The sequence below is a fragment of the Hordeum vulgare genome, chromosome 3H (genome assembly GCF_904849725.1).
Source record: "Hordeum vulgare subsp. vulgare chromosome 3H, MorexV3_pseudomolecules_assembly, whole genome shotgun sequence".
NCBI classification, from domain to species: domain Eukaryota; kingdom Viridiplantae; phylum Streptophyta; class Magnoliopsida; order Poales; family Poaceae; genus Hordeum; species Hordeum vulgare.
Genome location: NC_058520.1, coordinates 603,877,406 through 603,889,236, shown reverse-complemented (window position 1 = coordinate 603,889,236; position 11,831 = coordinate 603,877,406).

Sequence of the window (11,831 nt, the reverse complement as noted above, 5' to 3'; positions counted from 1 at the left end):
ATTTAGAAAAATATTACCATGTATTTTTTTGTAAGATGTACTTTTAAAATGTACATAATGTGTTCAAAAATATTGGAAGTTTATCAAAAAATATACATATGTGTTAAAAAATACATTGGATACTGAAAAAAATATACACATGTGGAAAAGCAAAAAGAAAATGAAAAAAAAAACAGAACAGAGGGTGCGCGCGTGCGCAACTGCGCTAATGGGCCCGGTCCAATTCAGCAAATCCCGGCTAAGTTCTGTCAAGGTTTAAAATAGACCAGGATCAGTGAGTTCGGTGTGCCGATTTCAGGGATTCAAAGTTCTGGGTTTGATTTAGCTTTCGTCTATAACTTCAAGGTTTGTTTTGGACTTTTTCCTTTTCACCATGTCACTTATGATCATTGTGGCAGAGAACGTAATCGAGTAACTCATGAACTTGCAAGGTTAGCTAGGTGTTTTTCTTCAAGTGTTTAGATGGATAACGCCCCTCATGAAGTTATCCCTTTACTTGTAAATGATGCTAGTTTACTTATGAATAGATAAAGGAGGAGAAGTTTATTAAAAAAGGTCGAGCCAAATCCCTCAAGCCGCTGCCACACCACGCGACTTCGCGGCCGCAACTCAACGTGCCCGCCGTCGCGGCAGCGCCTCTGCCCGCTCGCCGCCCCCGCTGCCTCTTCCTCAAAGTCTACCCCTACTCTCCTTCCCTTCATGCGCACGCTGGCGAAATCAAGTGTAGCGGTGTGCGGGAATTCGGCCATGGATCTGAGCATCAAGACGTGCTTAAGGCCGGAGAGTGCATGCCGGCGATGTCCTATACTAAAGTCCACTAGTAGAAAATGCTAGCCCCGGTTCGGGACTTTAGTAGAAAATGCAAGCCCCGGTTCGGCCCCGAACCGGGGCTAATAGTCCTCCACGTGGCGGGGCTGGGGACGAGGGGGAGGGGTATTAGTCCCGGTTCTAATTACCAACCGGGACTAAAGGCTCGGCCTGTTTATTTTGTTTGATCCGAAAAGGTACATTTTTTTTCTTCAAATTTTGAATAGTTTTTTATTTCTTTTTATGTTTTATTCCAATTTTCAAATCTTGGAATCATTTGAAAATTTAATCTCTAATCACCCATCTTCACTGCTCCAGCGTGGATCACTCATTTAAAATCGTCTAACTTCCCGGCCGGTCACCCATCCTATCACTCCTTCACCCCAAGCAGGCTTAACGTCCTAGTTCTATCGCACCTAGTTTCCAAGTATGCATTTGTTGTTTTCCTGTCCAAAGAATTATTAAAATAAACAAAATAAGTAATGATAATATTGAATTTTAATGAAAATAAAATAATTAATAGTATTATTTTATTCATTTTTTGCCGTTTATTCATTTAATATGGCATAGTCAATATCTTTAAATATGTAAATCGAAGTTCGACAAATAATATATCCATTATTATCAGAAAAATATGAGGAATCCAAATATGACATAATTTATTTATTTAAAAAAAATGATTTTTTTGAAAAAAAAAATCTTCTTTTTGAAATAACTTTTTTTACATTTTGAATTTTGAGCATCTCAGAGAACTTCACCGGGCAAGCCCGGGTGAAAACGATTCCCAATTTTTCTCTAGTGTTTTTTGATATATTAAACTTCTTTTTTCGACGTCGTATGCAAAAGTTTTGGCCGATTTACATTTTTTTCCCTTTTTGCAAAAAGGTCAAAATTCATATTTCAAAATTTCTATACCAACTAGGCACCAAAACCTAACTACATCTTAAAGGATTTTATTTGTTGAAGATTTTATCATTTTTGTTTATTCTCTAGAAAACTAAAAAAGGTGGTCCGGGGGGGTTGAAAATTTCAGAACCCCTCTTTAGCCAAGAGTCCAATCATACAGTCGACTACATCTGCTAGCACGGTCCCCGTCAGGGTCACAACTAAGGTTAACCAAGCCAAAGTTAACCCTTTCTAACTTCATTTGCTATTTTTCATGCATTTAATGATTTTTTTAGGTAAATGACCCTGAAATTGAAATGCTCTACAAATGAACTCTGAAAATGTTAAAATTTGGCATGGTATCTTCATTTTACCAATATAGCTTGTGCTAAAAAGTTGAGAGAGTTACGGCAAAAACTAGATGTACTTCGTGTATAAACTGGACCATCTCCTTCGAAGTATCAATGTTCCACACAAAACCCATCCGCTACAAAGGCATTTCATTTTTTTAACTTATTTCAACTCCAGACTTTTTGTGCATCTTGTGCATTCAATATGCACCATTCAAAACCACATCCCAAAATTTCAACCCTTTATAACTTCATTTGCTATTTTTCATGCATTTAATGATTTTTTGAGCTAAATGACCCTGAAATTGAAAAGTCCGACAAATGAACTCTGAAAAAGTTAAAACTTGGCATGGAATCATCATTTCACCCATATAGCATGTGCTACAAAGTTGAGAGGGTTACGACAAAAACTAGATGCACTTCGTGTACAAACTAGACAATCTCTTTCGAAGTATGAGGGTTCCAGACGAATACTCATCTCTTACAAAGGCATTTCATTTTTTAATCTTATTTCAACTCCAGACTTTTTGTTGTTGGAATTATGCCCTAGAGGCAATAATAAATATAATTATTATTATTATAATTCCTGTATCAAGATAATCGTTTATTATCCATGCTATAATTGTATTGAATGAAGACTTATATACATGTGTGGATACATAGATAAAACACTGTCCCTAGCAAGCCTCTAGTTGGCTAGCCAGTTGATCAAAGATAGTCAGGGTCTTCTGATTATATACAAGGTGTTGTTGTTTGATAACTGGATCACGTCATTAGGAGAATCACGTGATGGACTAGACCCAAACTAATAGACGTAGCATGTTGATCATGTCATTTTGTTGCTACTGTTTTCTACGTGTCAAGTATTTGTTCCTATGACCATGAGATCATATAACTCACTGACACCGGAGGAGTGCTTTGTGTGTATCAAACGTCGCAATGTAACTGGGTGACTATAAAGATGCTCTACAGGTATCTCCGAAGGTGTTCGTTGAATTAGTATGGATCAAGACTAGGATTTGTCACTCGGTGTGACGGAGAGGTATCTCGGGGCCCACTCGGTAATACAACATCACACACAAGCCTTGCAAGCAATGTGACTTAGTGTAAGTTGCGGGATCTTGTATTACGGAACGAGTAAAGAGACTTGCCGGTAAACGAGATTCAAATAGGTATGCGGATACTGACGATCAAATCTCGGGCAAGTAACATACCGAAGGACAAAGGGAATGACATACGGGATTATATGAATCCTTGGCACTGAGGTTCAAACGATAAGATCTTCGTAGAATATGTGGGATCCAATATGGGCATCCAGGTCCCGCTATTGGATATTGACCGAGGAGTCACTCGGGTCATGTCTGCATAGTTCTCGAACCCGCAGGGTCTGCACACTTAAGGTTCGACGTTGTTTTATGCGTATTTGAGTTATATGGTTGGTTACCGAATGTTGTTCGGAGTCCCGGATGAGATCACGGACGTCACGAGGGTTTCCGGAATGGTCCGGAAATGAAGATTGATATATAGGATGACCTCATTTGATTGCCGGAAGGTTTTCGGAGTTACCGGGAATGTGCCGGGAATGGCGAATGGGTTCCGGGTGTTCACGGGGGGGGGGGGGGGGGGGGGCAACCCACCCCGGGGAAGCCCATAGCCCTTGGGGGTGGCGCACCAGTCCTTGGTGGGCTGGTGGGACAGCCCAAGAAGGCCCTATGCGCCAAAGGATAAGAAATCAAAGAGAAAAAAAGGGGGAGGTGGGAAAGGAGAGAAGGACTCCACCTTCCAATCCAAGTTGGATTCGGTTTGGAAGTGGATGACTTCCCCCCTTGGCTCGGCCGACCCCCTTGGGGCTCCTTGAGCCTCAAGGCAAGGCCCCTCCCCTCCCACCTATATATACAGAGGTATTAGAGCTGATTTGAGACAACTTTTGCCACGGCAGCCCGACCACATACCTCCACGGTTTTTCTTCTAGATCGCGTTTCTGTGGAGCTCGGGCGGAGCCCTGCCGAGATCAGATCACCACCAACGTCCGGAGCGCCGTCACGCTGCCGGAGAACTCATCTACCTCTCCATCTCTCTTGCTGGATCAAGAAGTCCGAGATCATCGTCGAGTTGTACGTGTGCTGAATGCGGAGGTGCCGTCCGTTCGGCACTAGATCGTGGGACGGATCGCGGGACGGTTCGCGGGGCGGATCAAGGGACGTGAGGACATTCCACTACATCAACCGCGTTCACTAACGCTTCTTCTGTGCGATCTACAAGGGTACGTAGATCGGAAATCCCCTCTCGTAGATGGACATCACCATGACAGGTCTTCGTGCGCGTAGGAAATTTTTTGTTTCCCATGCAACGTTCCCCAACATTTGTGCCCTCAATATGCATCATTCAAAGCCACCTCGAAAAATTTCAACCCTTTCTCACCTCATTTGCTATTTTCCATGCATTTAATGTTTTTTTAGCTAAATGACCCTGAAATTTAAAAGTGATACAAATGTACTCTGAAAAGGATGAAACTTGGCATGGTATCATCATTTCACCCACATGGCATGTACTAAAAATGGCTGGAGGCCATGAAGTCCGAGATAGGATCCATGTACGAGAACAAAGTGTGGACTTTGAATGTACTACCTGAACGCCGCAAGGCTAGCTAGGTGTTTTTCTTCGAGTATTTGGATGGATAACGCCCCTAATGAGGTTATCCCTTTACTTGTAAATGATGCTACTTTACTTATGAATGGATAAAGGAGGAGAAGTTTATTAAAAAAGGTCGAGCCAAATCCCCCAAGCCGTTGCCACACCACACGCTGTCGCGGCCGCAACTCAACCTGCCCGCCGTCGCGGTAGCGCCTCTGCCCGCTCGCCGCCCCCGCTGCCTCCTCCTCAAAGTCTACCTCAACTCTCCTTCCCTTCATGCACACGTTTGCGAAATCAAGTGTAGCGGTGTGCGGGAATTCGGCCATGGATCTGAGCATTAAGACGTGCTTAAGGCCGGAGAGTGCATGTCGGCGACGTCCTATACTAAAGTCCACTAGTAGAAAATGCTAGCCCCGGTTCGGCCCCGAACCGGGGCTAATAGTCTTCCACGTGGCGGGGCTGGGAGCGAGGGGGGAGGGGTATTAGTCCCGGTTTTAATTACCAACCGGGACTAAAGGCTCGGCGTGTTTATTTTGTTTGACCCGAAAAGGTACATTTTTTGTTTTTTTTTCTAATTTTGAATATTTTTTAATTTCTTTTTATGTTTTATTCCAATTTTCAAATCTTGGAATCATTTGATAATTTAATCTCTAATCACCCATCTTCACAGCTTCAGCGTGGATCACTCATTCCAAATCGCCTAACTTCCCGGCCGGTCACCCATCCTGTCACTGCTTCAGCCCGAGCAGGCTTAACTTTCTAGTTCTATCTCACCTCATTTGCTATTTCCATGCATTTAATGATTTTTTTGAGCTAAATGACCCTGAAATTTAAAAGTGCTTCAAATGTACTCTGAAACGGATGAAACTTGGCATGGTATCATATTTCACCCACATGGCATGTCCTAAAAATGGCTGGAGGCCATGACGTCCGAGATAGGATCCATGTATGAGAACAAAGTGTGGATCTATAAGAAGAAGACGGACGCAGACGGTAATGTGACCGTTTATAAAGCTCGACTTGTGACAAAGGGTTTTTCACAAGTTCAAGGAGTTGACTACTATGAGACTTTCTCATCGGTAGCGATGCTTAAGTCCGTCCGAATCATGTTAGCAATAGCTTCCTTTTACGATTATGAAATCTGGCAGATGGATGTCAAAACGGCGTTCCTTAACGGTTTTACTAAGGAAGAGTTGTATATGATGCAACCCGAAGGTTTTGTCGATCCAAAGAATGCTAACAAAGTATGCAAGCTCCAGCGATCCATTTATGGACTGGTGCAAGCATCTCGGAGTTGGAATAAGCGCTTTGATGAGGTGATCAAAGCATTTGGATTTATATAAGTGGTTGGAGAATCTTGTATTTACAAGAAAGTGAATGGGAGCTCTGTGGCGTTTCTAATATTATATGTGGATGACATATTACTGATTGGAAACAACGTGGAGCTTTTGGAGAGCATAAAGGATTACTTGAATAAAAGTTTCTCTATGAAGGACCTAGGAGAAGCTGCTTACATTCTAGGCATTAAGATCTATAGGGATAGATCGAGATGCCTGATAGGACTTTGACAAAGCACATACCTTGATAAAGTTTTGAAGACGTTCAAAATGGATCAATCAAAGAAAGGGTCTTGCCAGTATTACAAGGTATAAAATTGAGTAAGACGCAGTGCCCAGCAACTGCGGAAGATAGAGAACAAATGACTTTCATCCCCTATGCTTCAACCGTAGGTTCTATCATGTATGCAATGTTGTGCACTAGATTAGACGTTAGCTTGGCGATAAGTATGGCAGGCAGTTTTCAGAGTAATCTAGGAGTGGATCACTAGACGGCGGTCAAGAATATTCTGAAGTACCTGAAAAGGACTAAGGAAATTTTTCTCGTTTATGGAGGTGACAAAGAGCTCATCGTAAAAGGTTACGTCGATGCAAGTTTTGACATCGATTCGGATGACTCTAAGTCTCAAACCGGATACGTATTTATTCTTCATGGGGGTGCGGTAAGCTGGTGCAGTTCCAAGCAGAGCGTCGTAGCAGATTCTACATGTGAAGCGGAGTACATGGCTGCCTCGGAGGGAGCAAAGGAGGGTGTGTGGATGAAGCAGTTCATGACATATCTTGGAGTTGTGCCGAGCGCACTAGATCCATTAACTCTGTTATGTGACAACACTGGTGCCATTGTCTTAGCAAAGGAACCAAGGTTTCACAAGAAGACCAGACACATCAAACGATGATTCAACCTCATCCGCGACTACGTCGAAGGAGAGGACGTGAATATTTGCAAAGTGCACACGGATCTGAATGTAGCAAACCCACTGACTAAACCTCTTCCACGGGCAAAACATGATAAACACCAGAACTATATGGGTGTTCGATTTATTACAATGTAAATCGCATGGCGATGTGAGGACTAGATTACTCACTCTAGTGCAAGTGGGAGACTGTTGGAAATATTCCCTAGAGGCAATGATAAATAGTTATTATTATATTTCCTGTTTAAATATAATTGTTTATTATCCATGCTATAATTGTATTGAATGAAAACATAGATATATGTGTGGATACATAGACAAAACAATGTCCCTAGCAAACCTCTAGTTGGCTAGCCAGTTGATGAAGGATAGTCAAGGTTTTCTGACTATGTGCAAAGTGTTGTTGCTTGATAACTGGATCACATCAGTGGGAGAATCATGTGATGGACTAGACCCAAACTATGAACGTAGCATATTGATCGTGTCGTTTTATTGCTATAGTTTTCTGCGTGTGAAGTATTTGTTCCTATGACCATGCGATCATATAACTCACTGGCACTGGAGGAATACCTTGTGTGCATCAAACGTCACAACGTAACTGGATGACTATAAAGGTACTCTACATGTATCTCCGAAGGTGTCCGTTGAGTTAGTATGGATCAAGACTGGGATTTGTCACTCCGTGTGACGGAGAGGTATCTCGGGGCCCACTCGGTAATACAACATCACACACAAGCCTTGCAAGCAATGTGACTAAGTGTAAGTCACGGGATCTTGTATTACAGAACGAGTAAAGAGACTTGCCGGTAACGAGATTGAAATAGGTATGCGGATACCGATGATCGAATCTCGGGCAAGTAACATACCGAAGGACAAAGGGAATGACATACGGGATTATATGAATCCTTGACACTGAGGTTCAACCGATAAGATCTTCGGAGAATATGTAGGATCCAATATGGGCATCCAGGTCCCGCTATTGGATATTTACCGAGGAGTACCTCGGGGCATGTCTACATAGTTCTCGAACCCGCAGGGTCAGCACACTTAAGTTTCGGCAATGTTTTAGTATAGTTGAGTTATATGTGTGGTTACCGAATGTTGTTCGGAGTCCCGTATGAGATCACGGATGTCATGAGGGTTTCCGGAATGGTCCGGTGACGAAGATTGGCATATAGGATGACTTCATTTGGTTAACGGAAGGTTTTCGGGCATTACCGGGATTGTACCGGGAGTGGCGAATGGGTTCTGGATGTTCACCGGGAGGGGGCAACCCACCCGAGTGAAGCCTAAAGGAGATAGGCTGGCGCACCAGCCCTTAGTGGTCTGGTGGGACAGCCCAAAGGGACCTATGGGCCAATAAAGAAAAACCAAACAAAAGGAAAAAAAGTGGGAAGGAGGAGAAGGACTCCACTTTCCAATCCTAGTTGGACTAGGATTGGAGTAGGACTCCTCCTCCTCCCTAGCCGGCGCACCCTTGAGGGCTTGGCCCTCAAGGAAAGCCTGCTCCCCCTCCCTCCTATATATAGTGGTGATTTAGGGCTGATTTGAAAGAACTTTTGCCACGTGCAACTCAGATCTAGACACCATAGTTTTACCTCTAGATCGTATTTCTGTGGAGCTCGGACGGAGCCTGCTACCTTTTGAGCTTGCGTTGGTTTTTCCCTTGAAGAGGAAAGGGTGATGCATCACAGTAGCAGTAAGTATTTCCCTCAGTTTGAGAACGAAGGTATCAATCCAGTAGGAGTATCAAGGCAAGTCTCCAAAGTACCTGCGCAAAAACAAACAAACTTGCACCCAACGCTATAAAGGCGTTGTCAATCCCTTTCACGATTGATTGCAAGGTGAGATCTCAAGGTGGAAAGTGCAACAAAGTAAAAGTGTAGAGGTGAAAATATGATGTGAAGTAGACCCGGGGCCATAGTGTTCACTAGAGGCTTCTCTCATAAAAACAAGTATTATGGTGGGTGAACGAATTACTGTCGAGCAATTGACAGAACCGCACAAAGTCATGATGATATCTAAGGCAATGACCATACATATAGGCATCACGTCCGAGACAAGTAGACTGATACTTTCTGCATCTACTACTATTACTCCACACATCGACCGCTATCCAGCATGCATCTGGTGTATTAAGTTCATAACAAATGGAGTAACGCCTTAAGCAAGATGACATGATGTAGAGGGATAAATTCATGCAATAGACATAAACCCCATATTTTTACCCTTGATGGCAACAACACGATACGTGCCTCGCTACCCCTTCTATCACTGGGTGAGGACACCGCACGGTATGAACCCAAAACCAAGCACTTCTCCCATTGCAAGAATTATTGATCAAGTTGGCCAAACGAAACCCACAACTCGAAGAGAATTACAAGGATACGAAATCATGCATATAAGAGATCAGAGGAAACTCAAATAACATTCATAGATAATCTGATCATAAATCCACAATTCATCGGATCTCGACAAACACACCGCAAAAGAAGATTACATCAGATAGATCTCCATGAAGATCATGGAGAACTTTGTATTGAAGATCCAAGAGAGAGAAAAAGCCATCTAGCTACTAGCTATGAACCCGAAGGTCAGTGGTGAACTACTCACGCATCATCGGAGAGGCAATGGTGTTGATGAAGAAGCCCTCCGTGTCCAAATCCCCCCTCCGGCAGGGCACCAGAACTTGCCCCAGATGGGATCTTCCGGAGACAGAAGCTTGCGGCGGCGGAAAAGTATTTTCGTGGCTCTGTTCCGTGGTTTCAGATTTTTGGAGAATTCATAGGCGGAAGAAGTAGGGCAGGGGAGCCACAGGGGCCCACAAGCCTGCTAGGCCCGCCCCCCTAGGCCAGGCCTGGGTGGCTTGTGACCTCCTCCGAGGTCCCTGATACGTCTCCAACGTATCTATAATTTTTGATGGTTTCATGCTATTATCTTGTCAAACTTTGGATGTTTTGCATGTCTTTTATATATTTTTTGGGACTAACTTATTGACTCAGTGCAAAGTGCCAGTTCATGTTTTTCCATGTTTTTGACCCCTTTCAGAGGAGATTTTGAAACGAAGTCCAAACGGAAGAAAATCCCCGAAAAGATTTTTTTCGTAACGGAAGAAGATCGGGAAGCTTGGGAGCCAAGGAAGGGGAGCCTCATGGGCCCCACAAGCCCCCACCCCACGGCCAAGGGGGTAGGCTGCGGCCCACGGTCTTGTGGGCCCTGATACATCTCGAACGTATCTATAATTTTTGATGGTTTCATGCTATTATCTTGTCAAACTTTGGATGTTTTGCATGCCTTTTATTTATTTTCTGGGACTAACTTATTAACTTAGTGTCAAGTGCCAGTTCCTGTTTTTTCCATGTTTTTTACCCCTTTCAGAGGAGATTTTGAAACGGAGTCCAAACGGAAGAAAATCCCCGAAAAGATTTTTTCTAGAATGGAAAAAGATCGGAGAACTTGGGAGCCAAGCCAGAAGAGCCCCAGGGGCCCCACAAGCTCGCACCCCGCGACTAGGGGGGCGCGCCATCCAGGCTTGTGGGCCCCCTGGAGGTCCCCTGACCTAGATCTTGCACCTATATATTCCCAAATATTCCCAAAAAATCAAGAGACGATCGCAATTACTTTTCCACCGCCGCAAGCTTCTGTCTCCGCAAGATCCCATCTCGGGCACGTCCTGGTGCCCTACCAGAGGGGGGATTCGGACAAGGAGGGCTTCTTCATCAACACCATGACCACTCCGATGATGCGTGAGTAGTTCACCATAGACCTACGGGTCCATAGCTAGTAACTAGATGGCCTCTTCTCTCTCTTGGCTCTTCAATACAAAGTTCTCCATGATCTTCATGAAGATCTATCCGATGTAATCTTCTTTTGCGGTGTGTTTGTCGAGATCCGATGAATTGTGGATTTATGATCAAATTATCTATGAATCTTATTTGAGTTTCTTCTGATCTCTTTTATGCATGATTTCATATCCTTGTAATTCTCTTCGAGTTGTGGGTTTTGTTTGGCCAACTAGATCTATGATTCTTGCAATGGGAGAAGTGCTTGATTTTGGGTTCATACCGTGCGGTGACCTCACCCAGTGACAGAAGGGGTAGCGAGGCACGTATCATGTTGTTGCCATCAAGGGTAAAAAGATGGGGTTTTCATCATTGGTTTGAGATTATCCCTCTACATCATGTCATCTTGCTTAAAGCGTTACTCTGTTCGTCATGAACTCAATACACTAGATGCATGCTGGATAACGGTCGATGTGTGGAGTAATAGTAGTAGATGCAGAAAGTATCGGTCTACTTGTCTCGGACGTGATGCCTATATGCTAGATCATTGCCTTAGATATCGTCATGACTTTGCGCGGTTCTATCAATTGCTCGACAATAATTTGTTCACCCACCGTGATATTTGCTTTTATGAGAGAAGACTCTAGTGAACACTATGGCCCCAGGGTGTATTCCACACCATATTTTCAACCTTACACTTTTTACTTCGTGGCACTTTCCACCTTCAGATCTCACTTTGCAAACAATCTTGAAGGGATTGACAACCCCTTTGAAGTGTTGGGTGCAAGCTTGTTTGTGTTTGCGCAGGTACTTTGGACTTGACGAGGCCCTCCTTCTGGATCGATACCTTGGTTCTAAAACCGAGGGAAATACTTACTGCTCCTGTGCTGCATCACCATTTCCTCTTCAAGGGAAAAAACCGACGCAAACCAGAGAAGTAACAAGAAGAATTCCTAAGCGCCAGGGAAGGACTTTTGTTGCCGTAGCAGAAGAATTTCTGGCGCCGTTGCCAGGGAGGAAGATCAAGTCAAGAACTCATCCAAGTAGGTGTCGCAAACTCATCTCTTGCATTTACTTTGTTTCCCAGTTGCCTCTCGTTTTCCTCTCCCCCACTTCACCAAT